The sequence below is a fragment of the Podarcis tiliguerta genome (assembly GCF_965153285.1).
Source record: "Podarcis tiliguerta genome assembly, chromosome: 17".
Lineage (NCBI taxonomy): Eukaryota > Metazoa > Chordata > Lepidosauria > Squamata > Lacertidae > Podarcis > Podarcis tiliguerta.
Window position 1 is genome coordinate 11,629,263 of NC_139550.1, and position 18,022 is coordinate 11,647,284.

The window sequence follows — 18,022 nt, forward strand, 5'->3', positions numbered from 1 at the left end:
TAACTTTGGATATAGTGCATTGCATTTAAACTTCTAAAAAAAAACGCAGTTACACACACAGAGTATGCAGTGGGGAAATATACAGGTGTTGGGCATTTAAATGAAAAAGCATCAAATGTGTGCTCCATATGGTCTGGGAAAATGCACCTTAAAGATAAAGGGCAATATCCATCCAGAATTTCTCCTGCACACATCCCACATGAAAGTAGATTTATTTCAATTGGCTTTCGCAGGAGAGTTTCCTGAGGTATTGTGCCCAAAATTCATTGGTAAGATGTTCCAGAGTTTGCAGAGGTTGCCTCGGTCTCTTGGTTTCTGGGAATCATAAGTGGGCAGAGTGCTGTTGCATCTAGTCAGCCCCTGTGAAAGCAGGATGCTAGGCTAGTTGGCCCATTGGTCTGATCCAGCAGGCTCATCTTATTTTCTAGTGTTCTCCTGTTTTGCAATTTGGAACATGCAGAGCCCTCATTTAGAATCTGTAAAACGTTTCGGAAGGCTAAAAAGTATTAAAACAAAAGGTGTATCTAAAAGACTATAAGAATCTAAAAGAAGGGTTAGGAACATTAAATGGATATGGAAGAGCATAAAAGGTTAGTACACGAAAGACTACAACTATCAGTTTAGAGAGCACCCTAATGTGAGTGTTCATTAAATCTAGCTTGTGGCACAGGTCGTCATCATATGACAAATTTTGAATGCTGCTGTGCGGAATCTGGCAACATTGTATGTTGTAGCAGAATTGGTATCTGACAGCAGCAGGGAGGTATAAAATTGTCCTGTGCACCCTGGGTACCTATGGAGTAGTGGGGAGGGGAGGCTAATACGAATGTCTCTATCAGGCATCCCCAAACTTGGCCCTCCAGGTGTTTTGGGACTACAGTTCCCATCATCCCTGACCACTGGTCCTGTTAGCTAGGGATGATGGCAGTTGTAGTCCCAAAACACCTGGAGGGCCAAGTTTGGGGATGCCTGGTCTCTATAGTATAGGCACTGGAGAAGCATATACTCTATTGCTTCTATTTGTCCAGTCACCAAGCTCTACACTCCTGAGAAGACAAGTGAGAGAGAACACACAGTTTGACCCCCCTCCCCCCAAAAAAGCTGCATTCATATTTTTCTTGGGCATGCAATTGAATTGTTTTAGTAACAATTAAAATTCTAGTTGGTTAGCGACTCTTTTGTCTGCCTGTTTTTATTCTGGCTTGTTCTGATAACTATTGTATCTTGTTCTTATAACTATTATATTTTTGGCCATTTTTAAATTGCTGGTCTATGACCATAATAAACTGGTTGCCTTTGCCATACTGCCTTTGCTGACTTCTCTATGGGCACCTGCTTTTGCAAGGGGTTGGACTAGATGGGACCCCTTTGAGCTCTACGATTCTGTGATCCAACCTTAGTTAAGCACTTTAAAATATCAGTGGTGTCAGTGGGAGAGTTAAGTTGAAGATCTAATAATGTTTAGCATATTAAGGCTACGTACTTCGCCGGGGATTTGAGGCTCAAAGCCAGCTAACATTGGACTGAGCATATTTAGGCCATGGCGCAAAACACTTCTCAACCTGATTACAATTATCTGCAGCTGGAAGAAAACTCTCAGAAATATCCAAAGAGCTGCAGAGCCAGGACTGAGCAAGCATCCTAGAGTAATACGATACACATTGCGTTAGCTAGATTTTCATATAAACTAGTTGGGAAATGATTGATTCTGCTTAGCTCACTTGCTCAAGGAATGCATATGTTTAAAGACCCAGCCACAATAAGAGATACATGTCCTGTAGCTGACTGGGTGGCCTTGTCAAGACATCAGTGCTCGCCCTAATCTACTTTGCAAGGTTGTTGTGAAGATAAAATGGAAACTGTGCTGTCTTAAATTGTTGTTGTTTAGTCGTGTCCGACTCTTCGTGACCCCCTGGACCAGAGCACGCCAGGCACTCCTATCTTCCACTCCCGCAGTTTGGTCAGACTCATGTTTGTAGCTTCGAGAACGCTGTCTAACCATCTTGTCCTCTGTCGTCCCCTTCTTCTTGTGCCCTCAATCTTTCCCAACATCAGGGTCTTTTCCAGGGAGTCTTCTCTTCTCATGAGGTGGCCAAAGTATTGGAGCCTCAGCTTCACGATCTGTCCTTCCAGTGAGCACTCTGGGCTGATTTCCTTAAGAATGGATAGGTTTGATTTTCTTGCAGTCCATGGGACTCTCAAGAGTCTCCTCCAGCACCACAGTTCAAAAGCATCAATTCTTCAGCGATCAGCCTTCTTTGTGGTCCAGCTCTCACTTCCATACATCACTACTGGGAAAACCATGGCTTTTACTATATGGACCTTTGTTGGCAAGGTGATGTCTCTGCTTTTTAAGATGTTGTCTAGGTTTGCCATCGCCTTTCTCCCAAGGAGCAGGCGTCTTTTAATTTCGTGACTGCTGTCACCATCTGCAGTGATCATGGAGCCCAAGAAAGTAAAATCTCTCACTGCCTCAATTTCTTCCCCTTCTATTTGCCAGGAGGTGATGGGCCCAGTGGCCATGATCTTCATTTTTTTGATGTTGAGCTTCAGACCATATTTTGCACTCTCATCTTTCACCCTCATTAAAAGGTTCTTTAATTCCTCCTCACTTTCTGCCATCAAGTTTGTGTCATCTGCATATCTGAGGTTGTTGATATTTCTTCTGGCAATCTTAATTCCGGCTTGGGATTCATCCAGCCCAGCCTTTCGCATGATGAATTCTGCATATAAGTTAAATAAGCAGGGAGACAATATACAGCCTTGCCGTACTCCTTTCCCAATTTTGAACCAATCAGTTGTTCCATATCCAGTTCTAACTGTAGCTTCTTGTCCCACATATAGATTTCTCAGGAGACAGATGAGGTGATCAGGCACTCCCATTTCTTTAAGGACTTGCCATAGTTTGCTGTGGTCGACACAGTCAAAGGCTTTTGCATAGTCAATGAAGCAGAAGTAGATGTCTTTCTGGAACTCTCTAGCTTTCTCCATAATCCACCGTATGTTTGCAATTTGGTCTCTGGTTCCTCTGCACCTTCGAAATCCAGCTTGCACTTCTGGGAGTTCTCGGTCCACATACTGCTTAAGCCTGCCTTGTAGAATTTTAAGCATAACCTTGCTAGCGTGTGAAATGAGTGCAATTTTGCGGTAGTTGGAGCATTCTTTGGCACTTCCCTTCTTTGGGATTGGGATGTAGACTGATCTTCTCCATTCCTCTGGCCACTGCTGAGTTTTCCAAATTTGCTGGCATATTGAGTGTAGCACTTTAACAGCATCATCTTTTAAAATTTTAAATAGTTCAGCTGGAATACCATCACTTCCACTGGCCTTGTTATTAGCAGTGCTTTCTAAGGCCCATTTGACTTCACTCTCCAGGATGTCTGGCTCAAGGTCAGCAACCACACTACCTGGGGTATACGAGACATCCATTTCTTTCTGGTATAGTTCCTCTGTGTATTCTTGCCACCTCTTCTTGATGTCTTCTGCTTCTGTTAGGTCCTTTCCACTTTTGTCTTTTATTATGGAAATCTTTGTACGAAATGTTCCTTTCATATCTCCAATTTTCTTGAACAGATCTCTGGTTTTTCCCATTCTATTGTTTTCCTCTATTTCTTTGCATTGCTCGTTTAAGAAGGCCTTCTTGTCTCTCCTTGCTATTTTTTTGAAATCTGCATTCAATTTCCTGTATCTTTCACTATCTCCCTCGCATTTTGCTTGCCTTCTCTCCCCCGCTATTTGTAAGGCCTCGTTGGACAGCCACTTTGCTTTCTTGCATTTCCTTTTCATTGGGATGGTTTTAGTTGCTGCCTCTTGTACAATGTTACGAGCCTCCATCCATAGTTCTTCAGGTACTCTGTCCACCAAATCTAAATCCTTAAACCTGTTCCTCACTTCCACTGTGTATTCATAAGGGATTTGACTTAGATTGTATCTTACCGGGCCAGTGGTTTTTCCTACTTTCTTCAGTTTAAGCTTGAATTTTGCTATAAGAAGCTGATGATCTGAGCCACAGTCAGCTCCAGGTCTTGTTTTTGCTGACTGTATAGAGCTTCTCCATCTTTGGCTGCAGAGAATATAATCAATCTTATTTCGATGCTGCCCATCTGGTGATGTCCATGTGTAGAGTGGTCGCTTGTGTTGTTGGAAAAGAGTGTTTGTGATGACCAGCTTGTTCTCTTGGCAGAACTCTATTAGCTTTTGCCCTGCTTCATTTTGAACTCCAAGGCCAAACTTGCCAGTTGTTCCTTTTATCTCTTGACTCCCTACTTTAGCATTCCAATCCCCTATAATGAGAAGAACATCCTTCTTTGGTGACATTTCTATAAGGTGTTGTAAGTCTTCATAGAATTGGTCAATTTCAGTTTCTTCAGCACCAGTGGTTGGTGCATAAACTTGGATTACTGTGGTGTTAAAAGGTCTGCCTTGGATTCATATTGAGATCATTCTATCATTTTTGAGATTGCATCCCAGTACAGCTTTTGCCACTCTTTTGTTGACTATGAGGGCCACTCCATTTCTTTTACGGGATTCTTGCCCACAGTAGTAGATATGATGGTCATCCAAACTGAATTCGCCCATTCCCGTCCATTTTAGTTCACTGATGCCCAGGATGTCAATATTTATTCTTGCCATCGCATTTTTGACCACATCCAACTTACCCAGGTTCATGGTTCTTACATTCCAGGTTCCTATGCAATATTTTTCTTTACAGCATTGGACTTTCCTTTCGCTTCCAGGCATATCCGCAACTGAGTGTCCTTTCGGCTTTGGCCCAGCCGCTTCATCAGCTCTGAATCTACTTGTATTTGTCCTCCGCTCTTCCTCAGTAGCATGTTGAACGCCTTCCGACCTGAGGGGCTCATCTTCCAGGGTCATAACTTTTATATGCCTGTTGTCTTTGTCCATGGAGTTTTCTTGGCAGGGATACTGGAGTGGCTTGCCGGTTCCTGCTCCAGGTGGATCACGTTTGGTCAAAACTCTCCACTATGACCTGTCCATCTTGGTTGGCCCTGCACAGCATAGCTCATAGCTTCTCTGAGTTATTCAAGCCCCTTCACCACAGCAAGGCAGTGTCTTAAATACCGTACCTTAAAAGGAGAGTGGAACACATAGCAGATAGCTAGGCAGACAGGCATATTGACCTGTTTTAATTAATCCAATGTATTACATAAGTATTTGCATCGACCAGGGCCAGAGCCTTTTCAGCCCTGGCCCCAGTCTGGTGGAATGCTCTGTCAAAACCAGGGTCCTGTGGGATTTGACATTTTTCTGCAGGGCCTGCAAGACGGAGCTGTTCTGCCAGGCCTTTGGTCTGGGCCCAGTGTGACCCCTCTTCTTTCTATGGGACCCTGTATGTTAGTGGCCTCCTTGGCTCTTTCTATTGGCCCATATGGGACCAGCACAGTCTGAGCACAGTTCAAAGTGTTAGTGCTAACCTTTACAGACCTAAACAGCCTTGGCCCAGTATACCTGAAGCAGCATCTCCACCCCCATTGTTCTGCCCAGACACTGAGGTCCAGCACCGAGGCCCTTCTGGTGGTTCCCTCACTGCGAGAAGCCAAGTTACAGGGAACCTGGCAGAGGGCCTTCTCGGCAGTGGCACCCGCCCTGTGGAATGCCCTCCCATCAGATGTCAAGGAAATAAACAACTGTCTGACTTTTAGAAGACATCTGAAGGCAGCCCTGTTTAGGGAAGTTTTTAATGTTTGATGTTTTGTCACTTTATTATTATTAATAATAATATTAATATTCTCTTGGGAGCCACCCAGAGTGGCTGGGAAAACCCAGCCAGGTGGGTGGGGTATATTATTATTTATTATTATTATTATTATTATTATTAATTAACAATTTCACACACCCAGCAATAGAGAAACCAACAAGGGCAGGAAGAGAATATTTGGGGTTGTGATAATTGAGACAAGAGAGATAAAGTTTTGGCACTGGAAAAGCGAATAGGATAGGGTTCTTGTTGAGGTATGACCCTTGGTGACCTATTTCTTTGTTTGCATTATAGGCTGTCCAAATTACTCCGTGGTGGATCCTGGTTAAATTAGTTGAATGTAGGTCCCATTGAAATAAGTGGGTCAAGTCAATCGTGGTTTAACATCAGTCCCATTGATTTCAATGTGAACTAAGTTCAACTAACTTAGTCTGAATCCAGCTTTCAGTTTCTGGGTAGGTATCTCCTTTTTTTATATCTCTCTTCTACCAGGTAGAATAGTGACTCTCTGCTCTAGTCCTTCAGATGCCCTTAACTCTCTCTCTTTCTCTTTCTGTCTTTTCTCCTTCTTCTCTAACTTCCAGTCTGCATCTTTTCCACCCATGGGTCAATTTAGAGGCATGTTTAACTCTTTCAACTTTTGCAGGAGGGAATCTTCTGTTTCATGTAGGGAAAGAAGTCGATTTAGACAACAAAAGCCAGATTCCAGGAAAATCCAGACACTGGATTTAAAACAGCCCGTGCTGCATTTTTTGAGTACGGTCTAGTTCATAATGCCAGAGAGGCAGATACCACCCGCCAAGTGTATCTGGTTGTCTTGCCAGCCATTTTTTAAAAGCATGCAATGCAGAGAGACAGCCGGGTGCCGGCCCCTTCCCACTACAGGGGTGGGTGGTGGGTGTGGAGCCCGAGTCCCTTCTGCCATTGGTTCTTTCCCTCCTCTGTTGATCGGGCTCACATGGTTCCTTGGCTATTTCTGCAGCATGGGAAAGACATCGTCCCTCCAGCCCTTTGCCAGGCTGCATAAAAGTGCAAGAGTCAGGAAATGATTGGCTGGTGGGAAAGGAGGGTGGGGAATGATGGCTTTTGTTTTATTTATTTATTTTGGTCCAAGAGAAAAACGTTTAGTTCCTGCAGAGCTCTGTCTTCCTCACGGACAAAGTCGCTTCCCTTGCCAGCCCTCTCTGAACCAGCCAATTCCCCCACCCCTTTGCCTTCCATCCGACATATATTTATTAAACAAATCGTTTGAGCCATGGGAACAGATTCTCTTCATTCCGTCGACCACAGCCTTTCTCTCCAAACAAAATAAAATTAGGAGAAGTAGAGGAGCACCCACGCACAATAAAGAATACTCAGTAATGAATAAATGCAGCTTCTTATATTCCAGGGTCTTCATATACTAAGTCACTTTTGCTTATCTTTGACCTGGTTCCAAATTGCAGCATTTATGTATGCTTTTCCTTAGTTTTTCAGTAACACTGGTCACCTTCTGAAAGGCAATTAACTTAGTCTGGAGCCTTCCTACAATTCTAATCGTATCTTCTGGCGATTGCTGCACACGCTTCCTGTTAATGCTGAATTCAATTCTAACCTTCCCCTGCCTCCAGGTCCTTGCAACTTTTTCAGATTTGGGTCAATGTTGAGTGCTAAATTGAATTCCAACCAGCTGGGCCAAAATCATTCGACATTTCTTAAAACCATTTAATTCAGTTAGCTTCCCTCACCTCCGAAGCACCTTTTGGTGTCCTATAGTTTTAGTGAAATGCTTATAGTGGAATAACGTGCCAAGATCTAAAACAGCTTCTCATCTTCTTGGGCGTGTGAAATACTAACATTTTGGCACTGGTTGGTGTGAGGAGGGGGGCTGCCACAAAAATTCAGAAATCTGAAGTTTTGGTAATGAGGTTGCCAGCATCAAAAATTACATGGAAACATCTCCTTGCTGTTCAGAATTTTGCATCTCTTTTTCCACAAACACTGCCTAAGCAATTCTGCTGCAGAAACAATGGACTGAAATGCTGCAAGAGTCCGTCAAACAGAGTCCGCCAGATTGCCAACAAATGGCATATCCACAGAGGGCATTAGCGCCATGGTGAGCTTTGGATAGTTCTCCAGTTTACGTTTCTGGACTCCCACTGCCCTTTCTCATTCAACCCCCACAAGCCAGGATTGCCAGCTTTTCAACTGTAGCTGTGCCTTTAACAGAAACCTGATGTTTGGTCATTGGCAGGCAATAATGTTGATCTCTGTGCTGTGAAAAAACGTCAAGCAGCTTTTCTAGGAATAGGCCATTCCCTCTCCTCTCAGGCTTCCCCCAGAAGACCTGTTTATTGAGCATTTATCCTGATTTGCTTGCACAAAACTTACACAATGTCTGGTCTTTATTGAGCATTCCTCTCCATTTGTTTGCGGAGTGGGGGGGTTATACGACAAACAACGCTGTCCCTTAATTCATTCTGATTTGTTTGGGCTGTAGTCCTGCGTCTTCCCATTAATCCCATTGCCTTATCACTTTCCTAATAGCAAAAATGGTAGGGTAACAGAGCACTTAAACTCACTTTGTGCAAACCTACATAAACCACAGAGCCTAGGGCTTGCGAATTGGAAGGTCGGCAGTTCGAATCCCCGCGATGGGGTGAGCTCCCGTTGCTCGGTCCCTGCTCCTGCCCACCTAGCAGTTCGAAAGCACGTCAAAGTTCAAGTAGATAAATAGGTACCACTCTGGCAGGAAGGTAAACGGTGTTTCTGTGCGCTGCTCTGGATTTGCCAGAAGCGGCTTAGTCATGCTGGCCACGTGGACAAACGCTGGCTCCCTTGGCCTATAGAGCAAGATGAGCACGCAACCCAGAGTTGTCCGCAACTGGACCTTACGGTCAGGGGTACCTTTACCTTTACCTTTACATTTTTTGTATGCTCCTGAATCCCTCCCCCAAAATACCATCATTCTGGACATGACCTAAATTTCATATTCCATAAAGAGTCTACCATGTGGTACAATAGCTAATCTACAATTGTAGGCCTCATCTAGGGTTTATATGATTGTTATGCTGTCATAGAGGAATGCCAAGAAATGAAAACAGTTGCTCTTGCAAATCCCTTTGCTAACTCACTATGCAATAACCCCCAAAGAGGCAATAAATGACTCTGTGTTTGACATACATAAAGACCCCATTCAGTGTCTTCCTAAGAGGCTTAAATGCTCCGCAAAGATCAAACTCCAAGTATGAATTAACTACAAGTCATAGTTATTATGGCGTCTGCCTTTGGTGAGCTGTTGACAGCATTGTATAGAAGAAAATGGCACCACAAATACCTGCGAAACAGGTGAGTTTGCAGTTTGTTCCATGAGGGCACTTTGGGGGTTATAGTTTGATAACATGCAGCCCAATGCATATGCACACCTATTTGAAAAAACACACCTAAGTACAATTGAAATTACTACAAAGTAAATTAGCATGAGATTGGAGCCTAAGGTGTTTTTGTGTTTTTGTTTTTAATACGTAGATACTGATAGTCCCAAATTGTCTAATTTCCTTTATGTAGGGAAAGTCTATTTATTTATTCAATGTGGTTGAGCTTTCAGACCTGTCCTCTTCCACCAGTGGCCTGCAATAGCACAGGCCCCAGAGTTCTGTTGCTAAAGGTACAGGACCTCTGTAAGGGGGGGGCAATATTAGAAGAGAGTTTTGTGAACCTAGAAAAAGGGTAGCTACTACCCCAGCACATATTTGCACCTCTCTATGTGGACCATCCCGGGGGGAAAGCCTAACTAGAAGCTCATAGAAGCTGTTCCAGCTGTTTGCAAAAGCAGACCTTGGCATTCACCTAATCTGAGTTCACAGAATTAATCAGTTGACTTGAGGACAGGCGCAGGGGGCAGAAGCACAGCTGCAATTCTGCGCATGGTTGTATTTTGCCTGGTGTACAATCCATTATAATCTAACGGAAAGAAAGATACAAGGTGGTAGGAAGCCAGGGATGTGTGTATGGCTGTCTCTTCTGCTCCCTGGCAGTTGATATTCATTCATTCATTCATTCAAGTTATATGCCACCCTTCATCTGAGGATTGGAAGGTGGTATACAATATAAAAACACACAATGATACATAACATAATAACAAACAAAACAATAAACTCCCCTTGTACACACAGTTCAAAAAAAGGTCATAGATTAATTAGCCAAAGGCCTGGGAGAATTGGTTGTTATTTTTAAAACTATCCAGGGTGGATCAAAATTCCACTGGAACGAAGCATTGTAATTTCATTGTGTTCTGCCACCACCCCTTTAAGCAAATCATGTTTTGATTTGATTTGTTCTGCATACACCATAATACATACTATGACGAACTCCAGGACTTAATTAGATCCAAAACAGCACATGCCCCTATATGTTGAATTTTCAGTTTCTCAATTCCTTTGTGATTTTTTGGAATGCAGCGTGTTGCAAAACAAAATATGGCATTCGTGTCATTTAAACGTGAAGATGGCCTTTCACGGATTGTAGGGGGAATGTGTATTTGAAGATTGCATTTTATGCTACAGTTCAATGTCAGTCCACATGAATGTGGCTGAAACATTTGGCTTGGTCGCAATCTTATTCATTCACTGGCCACAGTCCGTCATGAAGTTCTCCTGAATGACCCCATTGTAAAATAAGTTTGCCTGCATTAATTCATTAAAAATGCATTTGTACTTATTTGTGCTTTTTTTACATAGCTTATGGAAGTGGTGGGAGCAGAGTTTTCCAGGGACTGTTTCCTGGTAGCAGCAATTTTATTTTCCTAGAGTACTCTGTTCTGGGAGCATTCTGAGGGTGTGGTGGGGTGGTGGTCAACACAAGAAAATCAACAGTCCCAATGGCAGTCTCCATTTCCCCCAGAATGCTCTGGGAAAATGCAACATCCAGGGTATTATGTGGAAATACAATGGTAAGCATAAGGATTCAGCTGCCAAGAGAAGAAAGGTAAGTTGCCCCACCCTCAGATAAGCAGCAAACGAGGTCATGAAAACATCCCCATTCATTAGTAATGTGTTTTTTGTGGGATTTGTTTCATAATAACCCCTTTCTTTAGCACACCTTGCCAATGATCCTATCTTGCTATCTGCCTTTCCAACTTAAGATGTGATATGCTGCTTAATGCCAAAATGGATTTCTAGGTGGTTTACAAAGTACAGCAACCAGCTACACAAACATTGAGAGGGACATGGGTAGCGCTGTGGGTTAAACCACAGAGCCTAGCACTTGCCGATCAGAAGGTTGGTGGTTTGAATCCCTGCAACAGGGTGAGCTCCCATTGCTCGGTCCCTGCTCCTGCCAGCCTAGCAGTTCAAAAGCACGTCAAAGTGCAAGTAGATAAATAGGTACCGCTCCGGCGGGAAGGTAAAACGGTGTTTCCGTGTGCTGCTCTGGTTCGCCAGAAGCGGCTTAGTCATGCTGGCCACATGACCCGGAAGCTGTACGATGGCTCCCTCGGCCAGTAAAGCGAGATGAGCGCCGCAACCCCAGAGTTGGTCATGACTGGACCTAATGGTCAGGGGTCCCTTTACCTTTACACAAACATTAAAATATAGGCACCCACCATTAAAATAGACGATGCAGCCATTAAAACAACACAGGAGTTGTTTTGTGTAGTATGAGAAACATTGCCCTGCTATACTTGGAATAGCTAACTAGCTGGGCCACTAGGAATCTGAGCAATGCCCACCTTTCCAATAAGGGCCTTTCTGTTTCATGCCACTGGGAAATGATGCCTCCCTTGCAGTGGTGTAGCATGGGTTGCCGGGAGCCATGCAGAGTGGATGGGTGGAAGAAAGGGAAACAGACAGAGCACGCATGCACATTCAAATGCCTAATGGCATCCTTGTCACCCAAGAGATCACAGCCGCAGCGATAAGAAGAGTTGTTCCATTGTCTGGAGAGGCCACTGCCTGGTTTGCATGAAGAGGCCATTTTCAACAGAGTCCAGTGACAGACGAGTGCAGCTGTATTGAGTCAGCACCAGGTGTTGAAATGTTGTGCCCCTTAACAATTTTGCACTCGGGACAACTGCTCCTGTGCTCCCGCCCCTCCCCCCATGCCACTGTTCAGTCGTACAAACTACCTTTAACTTTCAAATATGCAATGGTCTGTCTGTCGTCTCATATCATGCATGGGTACTCTCAAAATCTGCTGGCTTTTTTCCTCCAAGATCTTTGCCCCAGATGCTCAGAAGGGCTGCTTATTTCACAAGCGAGGAAACCAAGGTCTGCAGCATGGGAGGTTCAGAGGCAGCTGGTGGTTTCCACAGTTCTGAGCTTGGACTTTGTGGCACAACCAACCCCCCTGAGAAAGTCTGACATTTGATTGCATGGCGGGACTTGCTTAGGAAACAGACCGAGCAATTGCTAAATATAATTTTTCTTTGGGGAGGGGGGAGGAAAGAAAACAGTAAAGAGAGTAGAGCAAAAGCATCTTGGAAGAGTTTGACTTCTCTTCATTTTGCACCAGGGTTTGGGGTTCAGAATCTGGACCGATGTCACCAGATGCAAAGGGGAATGTAGCTCCTGTATTTTCTACATGGATAAAAGACAGAAATGCAAATGCGTCTCCACCTGAAGGCATGGTTTTTCAAGATCTGGGGCCCAGAGTCATGACCTACCACAAAGATGTCACCTTGTACTATAATTGGCAATGGGAAATTATCAACATAACACTTCCATGTAACAGTAAGATCCAAATGCAAGGGGAGGAATGCAACATTGGGCTATTATTATTGCTCCGTCTGTACAAGCAGTTCTGCTTGCCAGACAAAACAGTCTCCCCTCTCCTCCTCCCTCCAGAGCTTATCTGAGAGGTGCAGGGAGCACAGGGTAGTGGAATGGGCACACTGTGCCGGCTCCTGCTGGCACAGCCCAAGGTCCCCCCAGGATGAGCAAGTCTGGAATAGGCAGCTCTTGGAATGTCCCAGCTGAGCCAGGAGCGACAGAACTCCCCTGTCCCAGCTCAGCCATGATAACTAATTATCTCAAGCCATTTTGGTCCAGGCTCCAGTCTGGTTTGGGGACTGAATTGGCCTTCATCAATTTGTTGAATGACCTTTATCTGGAGAAGAACAGGAGGTGTACAACTCTGTTATTTTTGCTTGATATCTCAATGGCTTTTGATACCATTGACCTGAAGAAATTCAGTGAACAGGGTATTGGGGCCACTGTGTTACGGTGATTTCGGTACCATCAGCTTGTTGATGATACACAGCTCTACTTCTCTGTTACATCTGAATCAGGAGAGGCTGTGAAAGTCTTTGACAAGTGCCTGGACTCTTAAACGCTTGTAACGTTTAGCGAAGCTTTGTAAAAAAGAAAGTTAAAATTATGGACTGAAAGTAGATTTAATTTAAGAAGTAGATAAGAACTAAGAAATGTGTGGAAAATTGAGAAGGGAAGGAGTACCAGCCAAGTTGAGGGAAGTCAAAAAATGAGAGAATGGTTTTATAAATTGTTTGAATTGTATTAATTTGTCTTATTTGTAAACTGAATAAAAATTATATATATATATATATAAAGACAAGTGCCTGGACTCTGCGGTGGGCTGGAGGAGTACTAGCAAACTGGCTCTGAATCCCAGGGAAGGCACCCTGGGTGAGCTCAGTTCACAAGTCCAGGTAACTGGTCAATTGCCTGCTTTGGAAGGAGCCATACACCCCATGACAGAATAGGTTTGTAGTCTGGAGGTCGTCCTAGAACCATCTAGTGTCCTGGGCCTGGGGGTAACCCACAAAACGCGGTCCAGGACTTGTCCAGAATCTGGACGTTCCTCTAGGAGTCAGTTCGACAGGGCCAAGGCAGGACACGAGGCAGGAAACCAGGCAAGGACAGGAACAGGGTCTCAGGCAGGATCTAGCATACAGCAATGTTGCTCCTGCAACTTGGAGCAGGGTCCGACAGCCTGTTATCTTTGTTGGGGTAGTGGCCGGTCTTGATCCCCTGGCGACTTACCTCCCTGTTTTGCCTGAAGGCAAGCACTCCTCCTGCGAGTACTCAGGTCTCTCCTTCTCTCAGACCTTAGTCTCTGCAACTCCGGAGACGTCAGTGGGTTACTAGACCCAGGGGCCACCTCAGCCTCCCCTGACCAAACTGATAGTGGAGCAGCTGTAAGTGATGGCCCAGCTGAAGGCAACAAGGTAATCCCTGCATCTGGAGCCAGGGCAGGCTCAGGCCCCTGACTCGGTCCAGCTGGTGTTTGTTGCAGGGGAACCTGTGCAGACTGGGACTCTTCAGGATCCGGCCCCAGACTTGGTTCAGGTGATGCAAATGATCCGCTGCAGACTGAGTCTCCTCTGGTTCTGAGTCTGAGCCCGAGTCCCAGGCCATCATACATGGTGACGTCTAGGAGTGCCCTTTAGCAGTTTCAACTGGTAAGTCAACTAGGGATGCTCTTGGACAGGAGCAGCCTGACCACTGTCATCCATGTGCTGGTAACCTCTCAATTGAGCTACTGCAATGTGCTGTATGTGGAGCTGCCCTGAGGTTGAGCCAGAAGCTGCTGCTAGTGCAAAATGCAGCAGCTTGCTGGGGCAGAAAGTCACCATCAGGTTAAGTCACTGCTGAAGGACAGGCTGCCAATCAGCAGCTGGGATCAGTTAAAGGTGCTAGTGCTGTCAAACAAAGCCTTATATAGCTTGGCACCAGGATACCTGAAATACCATCCCACCCATTTGAATACCCATTCGGTCATTGGGCTGTGCCAGGAGACAGCCTCCTGTGGATAACTTCTTATCAGGAAGCATCCACCCTGTTGAAGCACCAGCCTTTAGAAGAATCTTCCATTCTATATTAGATACCCATCGCCTTCATTGCCTTTACAACTATTAAAGAACTTCCTCTTCCAACAAGCCTTCTAAGTGGAGATTTTGATCGTAGCCTTCACCCATGTTGGCCCTAGAATCGTATTTACTGATGTTTTTATTGCTGATGGTTTTTTGTTGTTATTATTGTTGTTTAAATGCTTCTGGAAGCAACTCATGGGAAGAGATTGATGGACAAAATTTAATGGGATAAATAAATAAAAACACACTCCATCCTGTGACGCAGAAACAGAAACCATGCTGGGTCCATGGAGATAAATTTTGGCTTGATAGATAGTGGATGGGCATCCAGGGAGCATATTTAGCCTGTGCCCCAGTCCCGGGAAGACCATTATTTTATCCCGTATCTGTGAATGTCACATTCACTCCTACAGGAAAACAAGCACAGCACTTGGGGACAGTGTTGCAGCCAGGACCAGACCCCCTGATCCTAGGTGGCCTGGCCTTGCTGGCATGTGAGATGACGTGCTTTTGCGTGTGCAGAGGACACAAAGACGCATTGTGTCTTCTGAGGTTGGGTGGATTGCGATGTACGCATTGCTAGTCTGTAACAGCAGCAGTGGCTCCAGATTTTAGGCCACGTGGACTCAGCTCATTGTTGTTGTCACCACTACCCATTCGCTTGCCCTCTGGCCCCAATCGGCACCACTTCCCAGAAGGAGAGCATGCAGGGCTTCTCCTTCCTTTGGCCCTCTTGTCTCCTGGAGAGGCCAGGTGAAGAGGCAACATCAGTAAGATGAAGGAATGGGCCAAAGGATTTTGGAGGAGGGACTCAGCAGCAGAGGTCCTGCTGGGGTTCCTGTTTAATAGTCCTATAGATGGGGGAATTTTGGAAGGTGTGACTTGAGCCATACAGGACTGAGAAAAGCTGCACATGCTGAAATCCCCTCTCCTCCTCAACTATTACATTTAACAGGAGTCATTTGGGGTGTATGGAGTGTTAGGGGAGGAGGAGTACCTCTGGTGGGGGACACACCACGCTCCTTCTGGGGCAGTTTGTCCAATAAGGTCTTGCTTCAGTACAACCCCAGGCTTTTTCTGTGCATCAGAGGGCATCCTAGATACCACATGCCCTTAAGCGTGGACTGCATCATTTATGAACTATGAACTGAAATTATTTGGGCATCGTAAACATAATTAGGCTGAAGAGAGAGGAAGAGATCTTTGAAAATCATGCAAGCCATGACTTTGCCTTTTCTCATAAAGGTAAAGAGACTCCTGACCATTAGGTCCAGTTGCGGATGACTCCGGGGTTGCAGCACTCATCTCACTTTACTGGCCGAGGGAGCCGGCGTACAGTCATGTGGCCACCATGACTAAGCCGCTTCTGGCGAACCAGAGCAGCTCACGGAAACGCCGTTTACCTTCCCGCCAGAGCGGTACCTATTTATCTACTTGCATTTTGACATGCTTTCGAACTGCTAGGTTGGCAGGAGCAGGGACCGAGCAAAGGGAGCTCACCCCGTCGCGGGGATTCGAACCGCCAACTTTTCGATCGGCAAGCCCTAGGCTCTGTGGTTTAGACCACAGCACCACCTGCGTCCCGCCTTTCCTCATACATCTTCTCAATTATCATTTTTCTTGGTCTCCTTTACAAGATGACATTTTCTTCCTTTCCTCTGAAGCTGGCAATGGAATGCCTGGGGCGATGGAGAGAAAAATGTATCCTTGCCATGGCCACCTCTAAGCTTTGCAACTGCAAACTGCTTTCTTTCAGTGTGTTTGTATGTGTGTACAGGAGATGGATGCCTGCCAATGGCATTTCCGTCTCTTTTCCAAGACGCCCACACATACCAGGCACTTTTAGCATGTGCTGACGTGGTTTGCCTCCTCTCCAAGTGTGGCTCTCGGGGGTGCAATTTGGCTCTCAGTTGTAATAATCAAATTCAGGCTCCAGTTGCCAGCCACTTAACGCTACAGGAGGCGGAATCCGTTGTTCCCTTGGAGGGCAAAGAGAATTAATGAAGTGTCTTGCAGCAAGAGGGAAGATAATGTATTAGCTGTCATTATAATGTAGGCCCCCCCCCCCCGTCATTTTGTTGTTATTATCCTTGGTTTCCTAAGACCAGGATGGGTGGACTGTAGATCAGGTTCTCCTGTTAGATCTTTGGGTGATTTGCAGTAAAGGTCTCTGACTCCCAGTAATAACAATGGAAAAATGGCTCCCCCACAATAAATTAATGAAGGAAGATAACCAGGAGTGGGGTTTTGTGTGAAAGGACTGCGTACAGTGCAATTCTGATACTGAAATCAAATGCCTAGGTTCAGAATGTGCTCAAAGGAACCCTGTTACTCAATTCCAACTAGGGATGGGTATATCTGTCCATTTCATTTTCTCCTAGTTTCTCACTTTTGCAGTCTTAAATTCAGTTCTCCGCAATTCTGCATCAGTTTTGTGATTAAAAAAAGAAAAATCCTCCTGAAAATTCACCAGCATTTTAATGCAAATTCCCCTTTATATATCCATGTTTGTGTGCAATTTTTGCCTAATATACACATTTTTGCAAATAAGTTCTCCCAAATATAAATACATTTCTATATGGTATTTTCACTAATATATGCATCACGGTGCACACTTTACCTTAGCATATGCATATTTGTATGTTCCTTGGCCAGAGAACATTGCAAAATTCAGAGAAGTGAAAATTCTGAAGGTGGCTTTGTTTTGTTCCAGAAAATGTGGTTCACTTTTAAAAGCAAACTGGATCAAATTTATCCCCCACCCCTAATTCTAACAGTATAATTCTGCATTGATATCTTTTGCATCTGGATCTGGTTGGTAGATCTTGGGGTCTAATTAACAAAAATAATAATCTCATAAACCTGAAGTCCGCCTACTCCTCTCCTAAAATAACCAGTTCATATTCATTTCCCAGTTAATATGTCTAGGATCAGTATACATGTTAACACATAATTCTCAGCATAGCTGTCAACTTTTCCCTTTTCTTGTGAGGAATCCTATTCGGAATAAGGGAATTTCCCTTAAAAAGGGGGGGGGAGTTGACAGCTATGATTCTCAGGGGCATTGTTTAGGGAGAGGGAGGGACATTTATCACTCGCTTGTTTCAGACCATAGGTGATTACTTTCCAGAAGTACATCCATCTCTGATCAGCTTAGCCCACAGGTTCTGTCAACACACACTGTTCCAAACAAGCAAACAGACCCATACGCGAGGCATGCATGCCAAAGGCGCACATCTGCTTTCATCAGAAAAAAGGCAAGTCATTGAACTGTGTTGATAATGTTCCTGGAGTTACCATGAGCCTCTATTTATTTAGTAAAATGCACACCATGTCTTTCAGTTGGGATTAGCAGGGCAGTTTACAGTTAAAACCAATAGAAATATGACCCAATAAAATGATGGCACATGCATGCACACACACACACACACACACGCGCGCGCACACACACACACACACACACAGTCCATTCTAGAGTCATGGTAAAAAGGTAAAGG

The 18,022-nt window shown here is 44.7% G+C and overlaps 1 long non-coding RNA gene across 1 annotated transcript in view; it reads right to left on the bottom strand.

Moving 5' to 3' along the window:
- Positions 1-1,874: 1,874 nt before the first annotated feature.
- The window catches only part of LOC310668040, a 1,372,673-nt gene continuing 1,356,525 nt past the window's right edge, over positions 1,875-18,022 (bottom strand). The window contains exon 3 of the long non-coding RNA XR_014506569.1: positions 1,875-5,073. This is a non-coding gene — a long non-coding RNA (uncharacterized lncRNA). The remainder of the gene's footprint in view (positions 5,074-18,022) is intronic.